The 19,295-nt window shown below is 36.9% G+C and overlaps 1 protein-coding gene across 9 annotated transcripts in view; it reads left to right on the forward strand.

Annotated features, from left to right (window-relative positions):
- Window positions 1-19,295, forward strand: part of FOXN3 (forkhead box N3) — a 391,460-nt gene that overhangs the window by 4,674 nt on the left and 367,491 nt on the right. The window contains exon 2 of one of the 9 annotated variants that reach the window (XM_053603879.1): window positions 2,942-2,989. The exons of the other annotated variants lie outside the window; for them this stretch is intronic. The gene's annotated coding sequence lies outside the window, so the exon portion shown is untranslated. The remainder of the gene's footprint in view (window positions 1-2,941; window positions 2,990-19,295) is intronic. 9 annotated transcript variants of the gene reach the window in all.

Genomic DNA, 19,295 nt, shown 5'->3' on the forward strand with positions numbered 1-19,295 from the left:
GTTGGAGGTTGCTGTGAGCTGTGTGATGCCACGGCACTCTACCGAGGGCCATAAAGTAAAACTCTGTCTCTACAAAAAAAAAAAATAATAATAAAATAAAATAAAATATTCTCTAAAGAAGACCCAAGAGAATTGCTTGCAGAGTGCTGGAACCTGTTAGGTAAAGAGAGAACTTTTGCCTTGACCATTTACGAGGACTCTTGTGTTCATAGTGAGTAGGAAAAGTCAGCAATTGGGTACTTTGAGAAGCAGATATGCATATTGGAAAAAGATAGGTCCACTCACAAGTGTGAAAAAGCCCTGCTCCAGTCATAATAGGCAAAGGGGAACGGGTATTTTTAGGGGTTCCTTGTAAATTATAGGAACATCACATGGAGGTGCTTGAGAAGAGTTGGCTATAATCTTACTGGAATGCATAGATTTATTCTGGGACCACCTCAGGATCTGCTCTATCTCTGTTATTCTATTAGTCAGTGAAAATAATTTCATATTAAGTGTCATTTGTGAAATGAAAGTTTGCCGAGCTGTATAAATCTGCTTGGCAGACTTAGAGTGTTTTGAGTGTTGAGTAAAATGATAACACACAGATGATATTTGAATGTCATCAAATACATTCACATTATCTTCTCTGTTATGAGATTGTACTGAGATGGCAGCATTGAGATCAGGATAATTCTTTACATCCCAGAAGCTCCCCGTTATTAAGGGTTTCTGGGGGCGGCAGGCAGAGGAATCCCATGTAGTTTCCCTCTTGATTTTCACAATCACTGGATTCGTGTATGCATGGGGATGGAGGTAAGGAGAAATTAGCAGAAACTTCAGGCAAACCGTGGTTGAATTGTGCTTCTTGTGGCCACTGCCAGCTCCCCTGTAACTTCAGGCAAACCGTGGTACAACTGTGCTGCTTATGGCCACAGCCTGGCTCCCTGTATTGTTTCTGGGAGGCGCATGGTTGAGACGGCCGTGGAAGCAGGAAGGATAGACCCCTCTGTACGTTCTCCTACCACTTTCATCGTGCTTGCTGTGTTTCTACTGCCTGCATGGGGCTAGAGGTGGAGATGAGAGTAACAGTATTCCAGGACGCTACTGACCCTCCAACAATTATGTTGAGGCTGAAACTGGAATACGCACAAAGTGGTTGTCTATGGGAGTGGATGAAAATGGTCACGGTTAACTTTCCTTACAGAATGGTGTTGACTAAAGCTTTTCATGTTTAGGCTATATGAAGCTATCTTATTCCACCTCCCACCTGCATTTCGAAGAAAAACAATTGTGTACAGCCTTAGGAAACCCAAAGAACCATCCCAAGGCATTTCAGGAAAATAGAGCAGTACTTCTTTGGGAGTGAATGTTATACTCTCATGTTCTTAGGAACTGTGGCTTTGAACTGAAGGATGTGTGCCATTTACCAGGACGTTGCTGAAGTCGTTAATGGAGGACTTCTCCAAATGCTGCTTAGAATGTGTTTAGTACCTTCACAGAGGTTCACAGAGTGGCAAATCCCACTTGGAGAGGGATTTTAGTATATTACACAAGTTTAGATTTTATTTTTTTATTATTTTTTTGCAGTTTTTGGCTGGGGCTGGGTTTGAACCCAACACCTCCTGTATGCAGGGCTGGTTCTCTATTCCTTGAGCCACAGGCGCTGCCTAAAGTTTAGATTTTAGATAACTTAAGAGATTCCTTTGCACTCTAAATTTTTCTGATTTGGCAAAATTAATACTTTTGTATCTTTTAAAATGAAAGCAATTACTATATCATGACTACTTAATAAATGTCTCTAAGTTAAGACCATCGTATTGTTTCTTGTGACTAGATTTGGCATTTAGAACAGTCTCTTGAAAAAGAAATAAGTTGTTTTGGCTAAGTTTGGCAATACTGGGTGATATAGTAAATCACGTCCCACTGGTAAGGGGTTTTCATTTATCAGGTACCGTTCCTTACATTATTTTATTTGATTCTCACATTAATTTAGTAATATTACTAATAATTACTGTGATAATATACATGAACGTCCCATTCTACAGATGAAGAAATCAAGGCAACTACATTCCCAGAGCCACACGTTCTTTGGTAGCTAACAAGTTTTCACCCTCAAGTCCCCTGACTCCAAGTTTCAGGCATTTTCTACCCCATTGACCGTCTCATCACTGGTACTTGTAACTATTCTTTTAACTGTTTCTATTCCAAGGTTGAAGACTTCCCCTTCTACACTTGAAATGGAGTCCTCTCCTGGGAAAAAGCGCAGAGTGGGCTGGGATGTGTTTGCTGGGATCCCAGCCAGAATTAGCACTTGGCTTCTTGACATTCTGTGTCCCACAAATGTCCCTGAGTGATGAGAGGAACTTCAGGGTTCCTTGTCAGTGATCGTTTTACTTCATTTTTCTTCATCTTTAGGATTTTCCTTCATCCAGCCCTGAGCACGTTCACCTACTTGGTAAATGAAAGGTCTTGACCACAGGGATATGATTTTCCTGAATTACCCAAACATTATACTCAGTCTAACTCTTGGTGGCATTGCTAACTCACAAAAACGGGTTTCTTAGGTAACATTCACTTTTATAACTGGTATAAACTACTCAGCAAACTCAAGGGTGCAATTACAGTGACATTTCCTTGATGTCTTTCAGAATAGAAACACCTGTCTTAACTCATCATATTTGCAAGATATCCAGTATCTCCTTTTGGGGGGCCCCTCATGTCCCCAAATTATAAACCCCACATGGGCTTATAGAGATCAGGTTGGGGCAGGGTTCTGTTGGACTTCCTCATCTAGCCTGGGAACTCTGCTCTTACACTAGTGTAAGGGAAAATGATGAGTTGAATCATTAGCTGGTCTTCCCACTATGCCTCGTACACACGGCTAGTTGGAACTAGCAATGGAACAGATGTAGACATGTCCAGTGACGTATGTCTGGTACTTTCTGATTCTCTTGAACAGGAGTTCAGGTGAATGATGAACTTGATGGATCTAATGCAGATTTCACAGGTATGATTTATATATTTCTCATGGATGAAATCATTTTAAAGAATTGATTGAAGGAAGTGCTAAAGACATGCACAATATGTACAAATCATCCACACGTTCATTCAGTGAACGCCGACTGTATACCAGGAACTGGTGATAGGGATGCAAAGATAAAGAAATCGCTCCAGGCTACCACCTGCTCTGTAACTCTAACTGGCTTCTTAACTGGAAATATCCCCAAATGTCACTCTTTCGAAGTTCATATTTCAAGTGGCTATAGACAGATTAAAGTGACACCCTCCCGAGCTCCTTTCTAGGGGTACTATGCCTTTTGTTTTAGTTAGGAAGCAGTCCCTGCAAGGGTGGATAGTTTACTTGAGTGAGGGTCCCAGGAAGACACCAGTAGGTAGTGGTGGGAGATGAGGAAGAGAAATCAGCCTATAGTGTTTGTCCTATGAGGTATCACTGTGGGCAGCCCACTAGGACATGTCAATTTTGGCCACTAGTTGAGGACTGCTCTCCGGGGGCATTGATTCCGGCACTTGAGGTCTGTGTGCAAGCTGGTTGAGCAGATTTCGGCTAGAGAAGGTTCTTGGAGATTTTTTGATGTCCTTGGTAGCAGCGGGAGGTTGGGCTGGTGTACGCAGCGGCCAGAAGACGCTGTGGCCGGCAAATCGGAGGCCTCTGCTACCACTCTTTGTTCTTTAGCTCCTTCTACAGCCTTGGAACTATATATATTTTAGAACAATAAGAAGATTTAATTGTTCTTTGAACTTCAAAATGAATGAAGATCTTGGTCGAATGGTTTTTCAGTCTAAAAATCATGGGTGTAAGTTCAGAAATCTAAGCATTCAAGCAAAAATTTACTATAAGGGCAGTCACTTCTTGCTTTTTTCCTCTGTTACAACCATTACCCTAGTTTCCCAGGTTAGAAAACTTGGACACCCAATAGCTTTGCATCCCACAGGTCTAATTATTCCCCAGGACTTCTTGTAACTTTTTTGAAATCCACCTCGTATTCACCTTGATTCTGATGCTTCTGTCCAAGAATACTGCAGGTGGCCTTGACAGTGCTCTGTCCCCTCTGGCTCCTTTCTTTCCTTTATATCCTTGAAACTTCTGTCCCTAAAACATTCTCAAAATATGGGCTTTGAAGCTAGACTTCCTGTTTTCAAACCCTGTCTCTGCCACTTACAGCTGTGTGACTTTAGGCAAGTTACTTAAGCTAACACTCCAGTCTTAGGTAATATTTCCATAAGTAATGTGGAAATAAAACTCAGTAATGTGGAAATCCTGAAGGGATTATTGGGAGGGCTAAATCACAGAGTCCCGAAAAGCACTTGGCACAGAGCCTGGCATGTAGTTACAGCTCAAATTGTTGTAGCTATTTTTACTGTTGTTAATGTTGTTGTTACGCCCCTCATCTATGAAGTACCTAGGATGGCTCCTTGTTGCCCACCTTACCACATATCCCCTTCTCTGCCTAACTTTTAAGTTTTTCCATCATCTGGGCCTACTCGTTCCTGCTCAGGGAATGCTGCAGGATCTGGGCAGTGATTATTCATCCCTCCACTTGCTGTGGTCCTTCGGCTCCCCGGATGCCTTTGTGCCTCTTGTTCCCTGGCCACAACCTCCTTGCTCCTCCATGCTGTAGAGTCAGTCCTTTTGTCCGCTTAAAAACTATTTGTTCATTTCGTCTATAGTGAACCTTCCTCCCCAGCACACACCCATTGGTTATCAAGAGAAAGAATACTAAATTTTGACTGCACCCATTTTTAAAACTTAGTTGGATCTGAAAATCCAAATATTCCCTTAAGATAATTCTGTCTTCCTAGGAAAGCAATACATATTCCCTAATGTCCCATCTACCCCATCCACATTTCTGTGGGAAGAGGTGTCCGGGGCCGCCTTCCCTTCTCTTCTTGAGAAGGAGCAAACTCAGCTCCTTAGGCTGGGTGGCCTGTGCTCTCAGGGGCTGGGTGTCATGCCTCTGGCTCCTGCTTGTTCAGCCATCCCAGTGGTTAATGTCTATGGTTTTCTAACATGTAGGCCAGTCTAGTGGTTTTCAAAGATCCACAGTAAGATACATTTAATCTATTGTGGAACTAGAGAAAAAACATATACATTTATTGATACATTGTCCATGAGATTCTCATTAGTGCTTGTATCCATGTTTACACATGGATAAATGAAACCAGAATTTTCAGAGACATTATTATTCTCGTTACACTTTTGATGCTCTCTGGTGTATTCCATTCTATTTTAATTAAGGAAAGAAACACTAGTTAGGGCCCCCTAAGTGACTCAGAGTTTGCAAAAAGAAGTTAGTCTGATCATCCTCTGGGCCATATCTGAACCCGATATGGCAGTCCCTGCTGACCTGGTCTCACCTTAGTGCTCACTGGTAGCAAACTGAGTGGTAGGCGCCCCCTCAATCAAGCCTGCTGGCCTGGTGGTCTTCACCTGGAGTCCTCTCCCCGGCTACAGCAGGTGCTGAGGCAGGCTTACTTCTCCCCAGCATCTTAATGCTTTTTGTTGTTTCCAAAAGTGACTATATTTATTTATACTCTCATCTGTAGTGAATAAATGTCTCTTGTTTCATATTCTCACTGATGTTAATATTGTAAGACTTTAGCATTTTTGCCAATTTAGTAAGTGTGAAATAATCTCATTTTTATTTTAATTTTACTTTTCTTTGTTATTTAGAAGCTTGAGTTTCTCTTCATATGTTTACTGGGCGTAACTGTTTGTTCATTTGCCTGTTACATCACAGTCTGGAGTCCACCCAGAACTGATTTTTGTGTATAGGCTGAGGTAGGTGTACGGTTATTTTTTATACCATACCCCCCAATGTAATATATACGTTATAGATTCGCATATTGCAGCTATACAAATATTGTATATACACATATATTGTGTGTGTGTATAAACATGTATTTTGGATATGTCTTTTTGTAAGCCTATAGCTACATTTATATCTATCAATTTGTTGACTGTTATGTAGATATTTAATTGATTTAGATAAACTTTTTATTGAATTATACATACAAAAATGAACACAACTCTAAAACTCCATAGAGTTTTAAAATCAACATACCCTGTACCCAGGACCCAGATCAATAAACAAAGCATTACCTGTACCTAGGAAGTCCCATTGTATTCCCAGTTACTATCCTCTGCAAGGTGAGCCTGTCCTAACTTGGAACACCATAGGCTAGTATTCCCTGTATGTGAACGTTATGTAAAAGTAATGATATAGTATATTTTTGTGTCTGGTTTCTTCCTGTTCAACATTATGTTTCTGGAAATTCACTTAAGGCTGGTTGCTGCATGTAGCAATAATTTGTTCCTTTTCATTGATACGTAGTATTATTTTTCACCCTGGTTTATGCTATTAAAAATAGTGGCGGTACAAACTTACATATATATGTTTTCAGTGAATCTGTGCTGGGTTTATACTTAGGAATTAATTGCTATGTCAAAGGTTATGCATAGATTCAAGAAGTGAAATTGATTTTGCATATTGATCTTGTGTCCAAAAGCTTTATGTTTCGTATTATTTCTATTTTGTTACTGTATTGTCAAATTTTTAGGGCTTTTTGCATGATAACCATATTATTTGCGAATAGTGACAATTATATTTCTTTCCAGTCCTTATGCTTATTTCTTATCCTTTCTTTACTATACTGGATCAATTCTCCAGTGCAGTGCTAAATAGAACAGTGATTGTACGTGTCTGTGTCATATTCATGACTGTAGAAAGAATGCCCTCACTATCCCATCCTGAAGTATGATGTTACCCGAGCTGCTTGGCAGAAGACCTTTATGAAGTCCAAAATGTTCTTTTTAATTTCTCATTTTCTTCAGGTTATATTCTAAATTATAAATGGATGTTGAATTACATATTTTTCTACATTTACTGAGCTATTTATATGATTTTCTCTTTAATGTGGTGAATTATATTAACTAATTTTTAAATATTAAGCTAACCTTACATTTCTGGAGTAAATCAACTTACCTGATGGTTTTGTCCTGTTTACCAAAGTATACACTGGGCTAAGTTTGCTCTAACAGTAATTCTTGGGATTTTTACATTTTCCTTCATGCATGAGAAGTCCTGTAATTCTCAAATTTTTTTTAATCCTTCCAAGGTAAGTCAAAGAGTTCTCTTTTTCTATTGTGTGGAACAGTTTATGTAAGATTAGAAGTATGTATTTTTTAAAATGTTTGATACTTGTCATTTAGGACTGATGTTTTCTTTTAGGAGGATTTGCTACTAGTAATTCAATAGTCTTAGGACTATTTTGGTGTTCTATTTCTTCCTGAATCCATTTTAGCAGTATAAGCATTTCCAGGAATTTCTTTACTTCATCTTGGTTTTACCACTGGAGGGCATAATGATTACTTGTAATAGCCTCTTAATATTATTTTTAGTCAGTGTGTCACCATAATTAGTTTTTCATTCTTCATCTCTCTATATGCTTGCTTGCTTTTTCCTTTTCTTGTGTTTTCTCATGTCATTTCTTCTATTCTCATCTCTCCTTTGTCTGTTTTTTTTTTTTCTTTTGGAGACAGAGTCTCACTCCTTCTCCCTGGATAGAGTGCTGTGGGGTCAATAGTTCACAGTAACCTCAACCTCCGTGGGCTTAGATGATCCTCTAGCTTCAGCCTCCCAAGTAGCTGGGACTACACTTGCCTGCCACACGCCTGGTTATTTTATCTATTTTGTTTTAGTAGAGGTGGGGTCTCCCTCTTGCTCAGACTGGTCTCAAACTCCTGAGCTCAGGCAGTCCACCTCCTCAGCCTTCAAATGTGCTAGGATTATGGGCATGAGACACCACCACACCCAGCTCTTAGAAGTTTTAATATGTAGTATTTTCATTATTGTTCAGTTCTAAATAGCTTTTACATTTATTATAATTTTTTCTTTGTCCCATGAGTTATTTAAAAGTGTTTTGTCTCCATTTCTGAATTTACAGTATTTTTTAAGTTATTTTGTTCTTTATTTCTAATTATTGCAGTTTGTTCATAGAGCATAGTTCTCACGGTGCTAACCCTTTAACATTAAGTCAAGCTTGTTAATAGAATCCTTTAAATCTTCTGTATCTATTGATTTTTCGCTTGATCTATTTTTTACTGAGAGAAGTATGGATTGTTGTTTTTTTCTGGATGTTTTTTGAAGTTAGATTATTTGGTATATAGACTTTTATTTTTTTTTAATTTTTTTGTTTTTATTAAGTCATAACTGTGTACATTGATGCATTCATGGGGTTCAGTGTACTGATTTGATATACAATGTAAAATGCTTACATTGAACTGAGTAACACATTCATCACAATTATACTCATTTCTTAATAGTTTTGAAATGTACCATTGCATCATGCACATTAGGTGAGGTCGCCCCAAATGCCCTCCCTCCTCCCATATTCTCCCTTCCCTCCCCTCTGTCTCCTCTTCCCTTCTACTTTCTGGACTATGGTTATGTTTTACCATTCATATGAATGTGTAGGTGATTATATATTGATTTCGTAGTAGTATTGAGTACATTGGATACTTTTCCCCCCCATTCTTGAGATACTTTACTAAGAAGAATATGTTCCAGCTCCATCCAGGTAAACATAAAAGATGTGAAGTCTTCATCTTTTTTTATGGCTGCATAGTATTCCATGGTGTACACAGACCATAATTTGTTAATCTGTTCATGGTTTGATGGGCACTTGGGCTGTTTCCATGACTTGGCAATTATGAATTGGGCTGCAATAAACATTCTGGTGCAAATGTCTTTGTTGTAAAATAAGTTTTGATCATCTGGGGGTATATTCACTTTTAGAATTCTATGTTCTTGGAGAATTGAATCTTTCATTTTTGTGAAGTCTTGCCTTTAACTCTTACAGTGCTTTTTGTCATAAGGTATATTTTGCCTGATGTGAATATAACTAATGATATTAGACAACAATAAGACATAATCAGTTTCCTTTTGATTAGTTTTTGATGATATTTGTTTTTTCATCCTTTGTCTTTTCAAACTCTTTGTATCTTAACATTTAAGGTGCATCCTTTATATATGACATATAGCTGGATATTGTTTTTATGCAGTTTGTCAATAATTCTTTTAACTAAAATATGTAGTGCATTTATGTTTATTGTAATTACAAATATAATTCAATTTATTCCTTCATCTTATTTTTCCTTTCCCTTTTCTTGCCTCTTCTATCTTTCTTGTCCTTTTATTTCTAATTTTCTTGTGCATTGACTAGTTTTTTTTCCCCCTTATTTCGTATACAGTAGAACCTCTGTAAGTTGTCCTCCCAAGGGACTGTAATAAACTGGCCAAGAAATGGAGCTAGGCCTACTGTACTGAAATGTACATGTGGTGCATATCTGGTGCATGAAAATTAGCCAAACTTAAGGAGGTGGTCAGTGTAGGGAGGTGGTCGACTATAGAGGTTCTACTGTATTCTTCTGTAGAGGTTTAGAAATTTTACACTCTATTATGATTCCTTGGTGGCTCTCTAGAAATTTTATTTCTAGATCCTTTTCTAGTGGTTCTCTAGAAATTTTAGGCAGGCTTATATAAGCTTAAGGCCAGTTAATATCTTTCCTCTCCTTCTCAACAGTGTAATAACTTTAGGCCATGTAATTCTAATCATTGCTCCCTCAATTTAGGTATATTTTTGCCCAGTATTTTAGTTCTATCTCGTTGCTACATTTTTTTAATTCCATAGATTAGACATCATCATTATCATTTTAAAACTACAAATGTTTGTTCAGATTTACTTATATATTTACTACATTATTCGCTTATAATTTTCCCCCTCCACCTTCCTTTAACATCTCTTCTCGAGACTTCATTTAGTGAGCATAAATTGGTAGAAAATTCCTTCAGTTACTGTTCATTGGAGGATGTCTATCTTCCTCTTTTTCTTTTTTTTTGGCCTGTGCTGGGTTTGAACCCACTACCTCTGGCATATGGGGATGGCATCTTACTCCTTTGAGCTACAGGTGCCGCCCTACCCCTCTTTTTCTTAAAGTGGAATCTTGCCAGGTATAAAATATATATTTGGTAGATATCAAATTGTAGTTTTTTTTTCTCAGTATATTAAAGATACTCAATTATTTTCTGACTTAAGCTGCTGAAAAATCACTGCTAAGTTTTATTGTCATTTATGTTGAAGGTATTCTTTATTTTGGTGTATTTTATGACTATTTTAAAGATATTCTTTTTGGAAAAGCTCAAATCAATTCAAGGTGGAGGGTAGGAGAATGAGAGAGCAGGGAGAGGGGAGGATGGGGCATAGGGGTGCTCTCACTTAATGGGTACAATGTTAGGGCATATGGCACACCTCTTGGGGGTGGGACACAATTATAAGAGGGACTTTAACAAATGCAAACATTGTAACCTTTTGTACCATAATTAACCTGAAACAATAAAAATTATATATATATAAAATTTTATAAAAAATTCTCTTTGTTTTTGATATTTTGTAATTTTATTATAGAGTGTTCAGATGTTCTTTAGTATTTAGTTTGCTTGGGGGTTTTGAGCTTTGTGAATTGGCTTTTTCATCAGTTCTGGGATATTCTCAGACCATTTCCCCTGCTCTGTAATCTTTCCTTTCTAATTCTAGATTTCAGATTAAGCATATGTTAGACTTCTGTTTGTCTTCTTTATGTTTTAACTTCTCTTTCATGTTTTCTGTCTTACTATATTATGTATTATAGTCTAGATAATTTATTTAGTCTTCTCCCTGATTTCCTGTGTCTGTCTAATCTGTCTAATCTCAGGCACTCCTTAGACTATAATTGTTCCTTCCGATTATTTATTTAAACATTTATCTTATATTCTTGTCTGATAATTATAAAATGTGGTTCAGTTCTACTGCCTATTGTTTCTGCTGGTTGTTGTCCATGGTGCCTTGTTTCTTTATGTGTGTATGTGTCTTTTGTTTTGCCTTGTTTTATTGTTTTATTTTACTATGACTTTTTTTTGAAACTTTTGTCAGTGATTTGAGTTGGAGTGAGTTTCTTTAGAAATTGCCAGGTTCCTGAGATTATTACCAACCTGCAAAACAAGGACTTAAAATTATCAGCTTGTGGTTTGGGAGACAAAATGGGTAATCAGTTTATCCTCCCAACCCATGTAAAGTCTGTCTTATAGTAAGGACTTTCTCCCTTTCACGTAGTACTAATTTTTGAGACAGGCAGTTTTGGTAACCTTTTGGAGTCCTAGCTTTACCTGGGTATCTCTTACTATAGGATCTACATTGGTGGATCCAGGTTTTGCTAGTTTCATAAGTTTTTTCTGCTGTTCTTCATGCCATGCTAAGTTGAAACAGAAGCACAACTTCTCCCAATTTATTAAATGCCTTCAACGTGAAAGCTGATGTTAGTGTTCTGTTCTAAGCAGGCCTTATTTTCTTGTTGGCTCACGAATACATTTTACACACATTTTGAGGAGACATTTTGTTCAGAAATTTAGGTTGTTTTCTGAGGAATGACCAGACAGGTTTTTTCTGTCACACTGTGGAAAAAGGTACTTCCATCCTTCTTTAATAATAATAATATTCCCTAAAACACAAGAATGCCTTTGGCCAAGTAAAGAAAGCAAGAGAGGAAAAACACAATCATTATTTTCAAAATATCACTTCCTTCCACACATATCTGGGGTATTTTCAGTCTTAACTTGTATTAGTTAACATTACACTAGCTGCTTCAACACACCCAAAATAGTTCAATGAATCACAACAATAGTTTCTTACAAAAATGGGTGACCTGATTAGGGGATGCCTCTCTTTCAGGTAATGATTTAGGGAATCAAGCACTTTCCATCTTAGGACTGTCATTTTCAACACATGGCTCCAAGATCACCTGTTTGTGTGGAACCTACCAGCAAAAAAGGTAAAGGACATGGAGACTCACGAGCAGCTGGTTTGTACTGGGCAGGCCTAGAGGCAGTGTGGTTCACCTCCTTTTCCATTCCATTAGCTGGTACTGGGTAGGTGGCCACATCTGAGGGCAGTGGGGGCTCTTGGGAAGGTAGTGACTAAAATGTTTGCCCAGGAAGAAGATACTGGTCTGTTGACTAGTTAGCCAGTCTCTGCCACATATTTCTTCTCTGAAACTTCAGCCCACCCTGGCTTCTCACTTCTTCAAGCTCCTATTTCACTTAGAATCAGCGCCAAGTTTAGGACTTAATTATCCCAAATTATTTCATATTTGTATCTTCTAAATTACCAACTGCATAATAAATTCCTGGAAGGTGTGAATGTTGTGCTGGACTTTTGAAAGTGTCACCTACCACTTAGTTTTGAATGCATAGTATACTCTAAAAACAAACCTCTGAATGAATGAGAATGTTCTTATTCTACACCTGCCTCCGTATTTAGTGACGCAGCGTTACTGCCATTTTTTCATTATAATATTCTTTCAGCTTTCCTTTAGGTTTGAAATTTGCTATAATAGGGCGGCACCTGTGGCTCAGTGAGTAGGGCGCCGGCCCCATATGCTGAGGGTGGTGGGTTCAAACCCGGCCCCGGCTGAACTGCAACCAAAGAATAGCCGGGCGTTGTGGCGGGCGCCTGTAGTCCCAGCTGCTCGGGAGGCTGAGGCAGGAGAATCACCTAAGCCCAAGAGCTGGAGGTTGCTGTGAGCCGTGTGACACCACGGCACTCTTCCGAGGGCAGTAAAGTGAGACTCTGTCTCTACAAAAAAAAAAAAAAAAGAAATTTGCCATAATAAAAATTTACAAGAAAAAGCTACATCTCTGAAGGGGTTGGTGGAGAGGGCCCTACAAATAATAGTGGCATTTCTATAGGGTATCAGAGAATGCGTCTCTGTCTCTGTTGTTTGTTCTGAAATGTGTTAAAATGAATTCCTTCTGCTCTCTCTGGATTGTTGTAAGAATTCATTCAGGCCGTCTGGAAGTACTTGTTGACGTCTACAGACAAGACCCTGCTCTGGAGAGGATTAGATGAGGCAGTGTAGACAAACTATACCCTTAGTGATTGAAGACCTTTACAGCTGACTTTTTGATTGAAAATAGTGGTAGTATGGCTCTACATTATTGGTATAATGTGAAAGAAAATGGTGAGGTGCTATCTTAAGTCCTTCAGTAGAGAGAGACCTTGAACTTATTTTTCCTTTGGTTTTAGGCCTCATGTGAGGAGGCTGACCTATCTTCAGGCCATTGTTTAGCAAATTAGCAGGCAGATGAGTTTAGCTCCTAATGTTCCCCAGAGCTATGCATCACCTCAGCAGAACTGGAACCTAGGTTACTGGCCTTGATAGCACCCTCTATTTGAGTTTAACTCATTGCTTTGTTGCTAGGCTCAATGTTTTCAATGTTTCATTTTTTTTCTCTGTTGCTATTGATCTTAGTAAATGACAATGACATATGGGCCTAAGTTTAATTGTTGGAATCACATTTTGTTTTCTTCTCAGTGAATAGTTTTCTTCCTCTACTGTGGTGTACTATGGATGGGAAAATAAACTGACATCTTAGTAACTCTAATCTGTTATCCACCGGCTAGGATGCAAACACAATGCATGTGGCAAATTACTTTATATGCCGATAAAGCCTGTGTTTTGGAAAAATGTTGGACTATTGTATCCAAAACATTGTTTTGAATCAAGCCATCTAAAATATGCAGATTAAGAATAGGAAGTGGTATCCTGAATAGCATCATCAAAATTCCAGGAAGGGTCAGGCTGCAGAATACAAGATGTGGTGAGTCTATAATTAGGCATCCACACTGCTTTATTTGATTGAGCATCTCCTTGAGCTTAGCTCTGGCATCAGTCAGAGAACAGCTTGGCAGCCCAGAGGAGTTCACCTTAGAAGATGACCCAGGAGGCAAATCCTCTCACAAAAGCCAAAACAGAGCAAGCCCTTCACTTATTATGTTGCTTCCTTCATGAATAAGGGATAGAGGAGAGAAAAATTCTGTATTTCTAATGAAACAGATGAAGGGAATGGAATTTACTCTTCTTGCAAATTGTGCTCTCTTTTAAGGCTAAGGCTTCTCTCTCATATTTTAGAAAAAAAATTTTCTCTTACTTGAGGAGTTTCCAAAACTATACCAAGGCACCAAGTCTCACCCAAGGGTGTTAATAAGATTTAGGGTCCTGGAATTGGCAGGCTGGGCATAATAATGAACTCCCTCTCTTGCTGCAATGAGTTGCTGTGTAGTCTTTTCTGACAATGAGTAAGAATTTATTCCTGCCCTTAATACCAAATATTTAGTCACCACAAAGGGAAGAGAGAAAATCTCCGTATTTTTGATATAGCTATGTGATTTAAAAATTAATTTCTATTTTTTAGCAAAGTACCACATGTATTATTATTATTAGGGTGATCATACAATCTGACTTGTTTATAATAGTTTTGGTTTATGCCTACTGTCCCAAAGTAATCACTAATAGTGCCTACTTTTATTTTCAAAAGCGTCTGGTTTTATGATAAATTATGGTTACTTGGCTTACAATAGCAGTCAATATGTTTAGCAATAGTAGATCAGATTTGTTCTGATTGACTCTTCTGTTGAGAAAAGCTGCTCAATATTAAAAAGAAAAAAATTCAATTTGGACACATTGGAGAACCATCAAGGCAATAAAGAATTACAGAACCAAGATCTAGGGTAGTGTGGTGAGAAGGCTATGGCAAAAAGCCCAGAGAGATTGGCCCAGCTTTTGGGTCATCTTGAGAAAGTGTTCAGTTCTAAAACTAGAGGCTAAGAGATTGAGAAACTTAGTAGAGCTTTCTGCAAACTCAGGGGGTTGGTAATTTTATTCAGTTTCTGCCAAGAAGCAGAAACCCTAGTAAACAACCTAGGCCTTCATTTGAAGTCTAGGTAAACCAGAAATAAAACAACTTTCCTGGGTACAGAAGCCAAAACTCAAATACTTTCAGATTTCTTCCCCTAGCCTAGATGCCTGTCAGAAGACAAAGCAAAAACCCCTCTTTGGAGGAGATAAATATTTCAGAACCCCATGTTATCACTATAGCTTTTCATGTGTTATATCTGTCACTCAAAAAAAATAACTGAACATATGAGAAGACCAGATATGATCAAAAACCAAGAGAAAAAAATAAGTAAATGAGATATTCCTACAGGGGCTCTAACTAGGAGATTAATAAGATATGGTCTCCATAATAACTGTGATTAATATGTTGAAAGACTTAAAACATAAGATTGAAAATTTTGCCAGAGAACTAAAATTATAAATAAGAACCAAATATACCTTCTAGAATTGAAAAATAGTTGAAATTTAAATGGGAGAACTTTTGGGGGTAATAGGAATGTTCTAAGATTGGATTGTGGTGATGATAATGGTTACACAACTGAATTAATTACTAAACTATTGAGTGTACACTTATAATGAGTGAATTTTATGGTAGATGATTGTGAACTAGTGAACGTCTAATCAACTAGAAAATAGAGCAGAAGAAAATACCAAAATGAAGTATATAGTGGTAAAAGGGTAGAAAATAAACACTAGATTGTGAAAGACATATGAAATATGGTATAAAGTCCTAATATACTAATTGGAGATTCTATAGGAAAGAAGAAAAAAATAGGACAGAAAAAATAATTGAGAAGAATGGCTGAGAATGTTCCAAAAGTAACAAATGACATGAAGCCATAGGCTCAAAAAGCCCTAAGACACAGGAAAAATAGAAAGATTCAACATAGTAGAATTTCTGAAAACAGAAAGAGAACATAGGAACAACATAGTAAAATTTCTGCAACAAAAACAAAGAGAGAACCAGAAAAGCAGGGAGAGTTGGGGGAATGAACACTTCTTGTCTTGAAAGGAGCAACAATAGGACAGACAGTTGATTCCTCAACTGAAACAATAGACATGAGAAGAAAGTGGAATGCTATTTTCAGATTGCTAAAGGGAGATAACTGTTAACTAATAAATGCTACGTTGACCAAAAAGATTTCTCAAAAATGAAGAATCAAAGGTATTAAAGGTTATCATTTACAGATCTGTACTAACAAAAATACAACAGAAGAAAAAGTGCCCCAGATCTAAGCTCAGAGATGCAGGAAAGAATGAAAAGTAATAGAAATAATAATTAGATGGCAATGTTGCCTGTATAATATAATAATAATAATTGTGTCCAGTGGAGTTTAAAATATATAGGAAATAAAATAGTGAAAAAAGTAGAAAATAAGTCTGAAGAAGTTAATGAAGTTAAATTGTTCTAAGTTTGTCATATTATGCAGGATGTGATAAAGAACTGATTTATATTAACCATTAATAAGTCAAGGATGCAAGTTTTAAGCTCTCAAACATCTTTTTTTTTTTTTTTTTGTAGAGACAGAGTTTCACTTTATTGCCCTCGGTAGAGTTCCGTGGCGTCACACAGCTCACAGCAACCTCCAACTCCTGGGCTTAGGTGATTCTCCTGCCTCAGCCTCCTGAGTAGCTGGGACTACAGGCGCCCGCCACAACGCCCGGCTATTTTTTTGTTGCAGTTTGGCTGGGGCTGGGTTTGAACCCGCCACCCTCGGTATATGGGGCCGGCACCCTGCTCACTGAGCCACAGGCGCCACCCTCTCAAACATCTTTTAAAAAATTATGAAAGAATGTATAAATAACAAGCTAAGAGAGGGAGAAAATAGAATAGTAAAGCATGTTCAGACAATTTAAAGGAAGGTGGAAAATGGGAGAAAAGGGATCCTAGTTAGAACAGATAAGATAAATAAAAATAGTAAGATAACAAATTTATAGCCAAATGCCAGCAATTATATTAAATATAAATAGACTAAATTGTCTAATTAAAAATAAAAAGATGATCAAATTAGATTTTAAAGTCTATGTACTGGGCGGCACCTGTGGCTCAGTGGGTAGGGTGCTGGCCCCATATACTGAGGGTGGCGGGTTTGAACTCAGCCTTAGCCAGGTAAAACAGCAATGGCAACTGTGATAAAAAATAGCTGGGTGTTGTGGTGGGTGCCTGTAGTCCCACCTACTCGGGAGGCTGAGGCAAGAGAATTGCTTAAGCCCAAGATTTGGAGGTTGCTGTGAGCTGTGAAGCCACGGTACTCTACCCAGGGTGACAAAGTAAAGACTCTGTTTCAAAAAAAGGAATAAATAAATAAATAAATAAATAAAATCTATATACTACTTTAAAGATACCTTACTTGTAAAGATACAGTATGGCCAGATTAAAAGGATATGGAAAGATATACCTTGCAAAAGATTGTATTGCTATATTACTATCAGATAAAGTAGAGCCTAAGGCAAGAAACACTGTTAAAGAGGTATTTCATGATAAGACAGATTAAATTTACCCCCCTTCCCCCACCCCAGACACACACACAGTTGTAAGACCTAGAAGGAGAAATAGAGCTATTCGTATAGTTAGACATTTCAAAACACCTCTCTCAGTAACTGGTACAACCTATAGACAATTAAAATCAAGAAAGATATAGAAAAATTGAACAAAGTTAATTGACAAACACTATCTAATTATAAAATATTGCACCAACAAATAGCATAGATATTTCTTCCAAATGTACATAGAATATGTGCCAGTATTTTCTATTTGCTGAGTCATACAGCAGTTCTTAATACATTTCAAAGGATTGATACCATACAGACTATATTTTCTGACCACAGTGACATTAAGCTAGAAATCAATCACCAGAAAAGCCTGAAAAATATCCATGTGTTTAAAAATTAAGCAGTCACGGGTCCAAGAAGAAATAACAATAAAAAGTAGAAGATATTTAGAAATTCATGACGGTGAAAACATGACATACCCAAAATTGTAGAATACATATAAAGCAATGCTTAGGGGGATATAAATATCCCTCTAATACATATACACATACACATATATCTGTTTTTCATATGTATATATATTAGAAAGAAAATAATAGAGGCTTAAAAATAACCTAAGCATTACTTTCAAGAAGTTAAAAAAGAATATCAGCTAATTTTTTAAAAAGATAGTAGAAAGACAGAAACAATAAAGAGAAGATAGTAATGAAATAGAAAATAAAGAGAATCAACAGAGACAAAGAACTAATAAAATCAATAAATCCTGGTGAGACTAATCAAGAAAAGAGGAGGACAAATAACCAGTATCAGCAATGAAAAGAGAGGTATAACTATATTTAAAAGTCAGTAAGGGAGTATTATGAAACCTCTTATGACAATATATTTGAAATTTTAGAGAAGATGGGCAAATTTTTTAAAATGCCTCTTACCAAAACTGTTACAAGAAAAATGACAGTCTGAGTAGCTCTGTTTTTACTCCTATGAATATCTAATTAAAAACTTTCCTAGAAGGAAAACTTCAGACTCAGATAATTTTATTGTTGAAGTCATCAATTATTTAAGGAATAAAGAATATACATTTTCCATAAAGTCTTTCAGAGAATAGAAAAAGAAGAAACACTGTCCCAACTTGTTTTAATGGGCCAACAGAATGTTAATACTCAAGCCTGACAAAAACATTGTAAGGAAAATTTCAGGGCAGTTTTACTCATGAACATACATTCAGAAATCCTGAACAAAATACCAGCATTGTGAATCCAGCAATAAATTTCTACATTATGATCAAGTTGGCTGCCTTCCAGAAATGTAAAGTTAGGGTTATATATTTGAAATTAGTCAGTATAACTTAGTTCGTTAAGACAATAAAGAAAAAACAATGTAATCATCTCAATAAATGTAGAAAATATATATGATGTAATCCAACATTTATTCTTAACTTTTTAAGAAAACATTCTTACAGACTAAGAAGAAAATTTTCTTGCTCTAAAAAAGGATATATACAATAAATAGCCTATACCATTAAAATGAAGGAAAAGTTGTACTTAATGGGTGTTATGGCAAAACTTAACCCTCAAGAGCAGAAGAAAAGACATCTGCCATCTCTTATCACTTCTATTACCATTGCATAACAGATCTGAGCTAGTGTGATGAGGCAAGAAAGAGATAAAAGAACTAGGATTAGAAAAGAATAAATGAAGCTATAACTATTGGAAGATCAAATTACTATGTATGCAGAAAATTCAAAAGAAATTTCAATTAAGTTGTTGGAACTAAGAAGTGAATTTAGCAAGCTTGTTGGATCCAAGGTAAATATAAAAAATAAATTATATTTTTATTTATCACTAATAAATAGAAAATTAATTTACATTAGAATAAAAAGAACAAAATACCTAGGAATAAATCTAACAAAAGGAATGAACACCTCTATATTGAAAGCCATTAAGCATTACTAAGAGAAATTAAAGTCCTAAATAAATGGAAGGATATATCATGTTCATGAAACAAAGACTCAGTTTTTAAAAGATGTCAATTC

This window comes from Nycticebus coucang, chromosome 9 (genome assembly GCF_027406575.1).
Source record: "Nycticebus coucang isolate mNycCou1 chromosome 9, mNycCou1.pri, whole genome shotgun sequence".
NCBI classification, from domain to species: domain Eukaryota; kingdom Metazoa; phylum Chordata; class Mammalia; order Primates; family Lorisidae; genus Nycticebus; species Nycticebus coucang.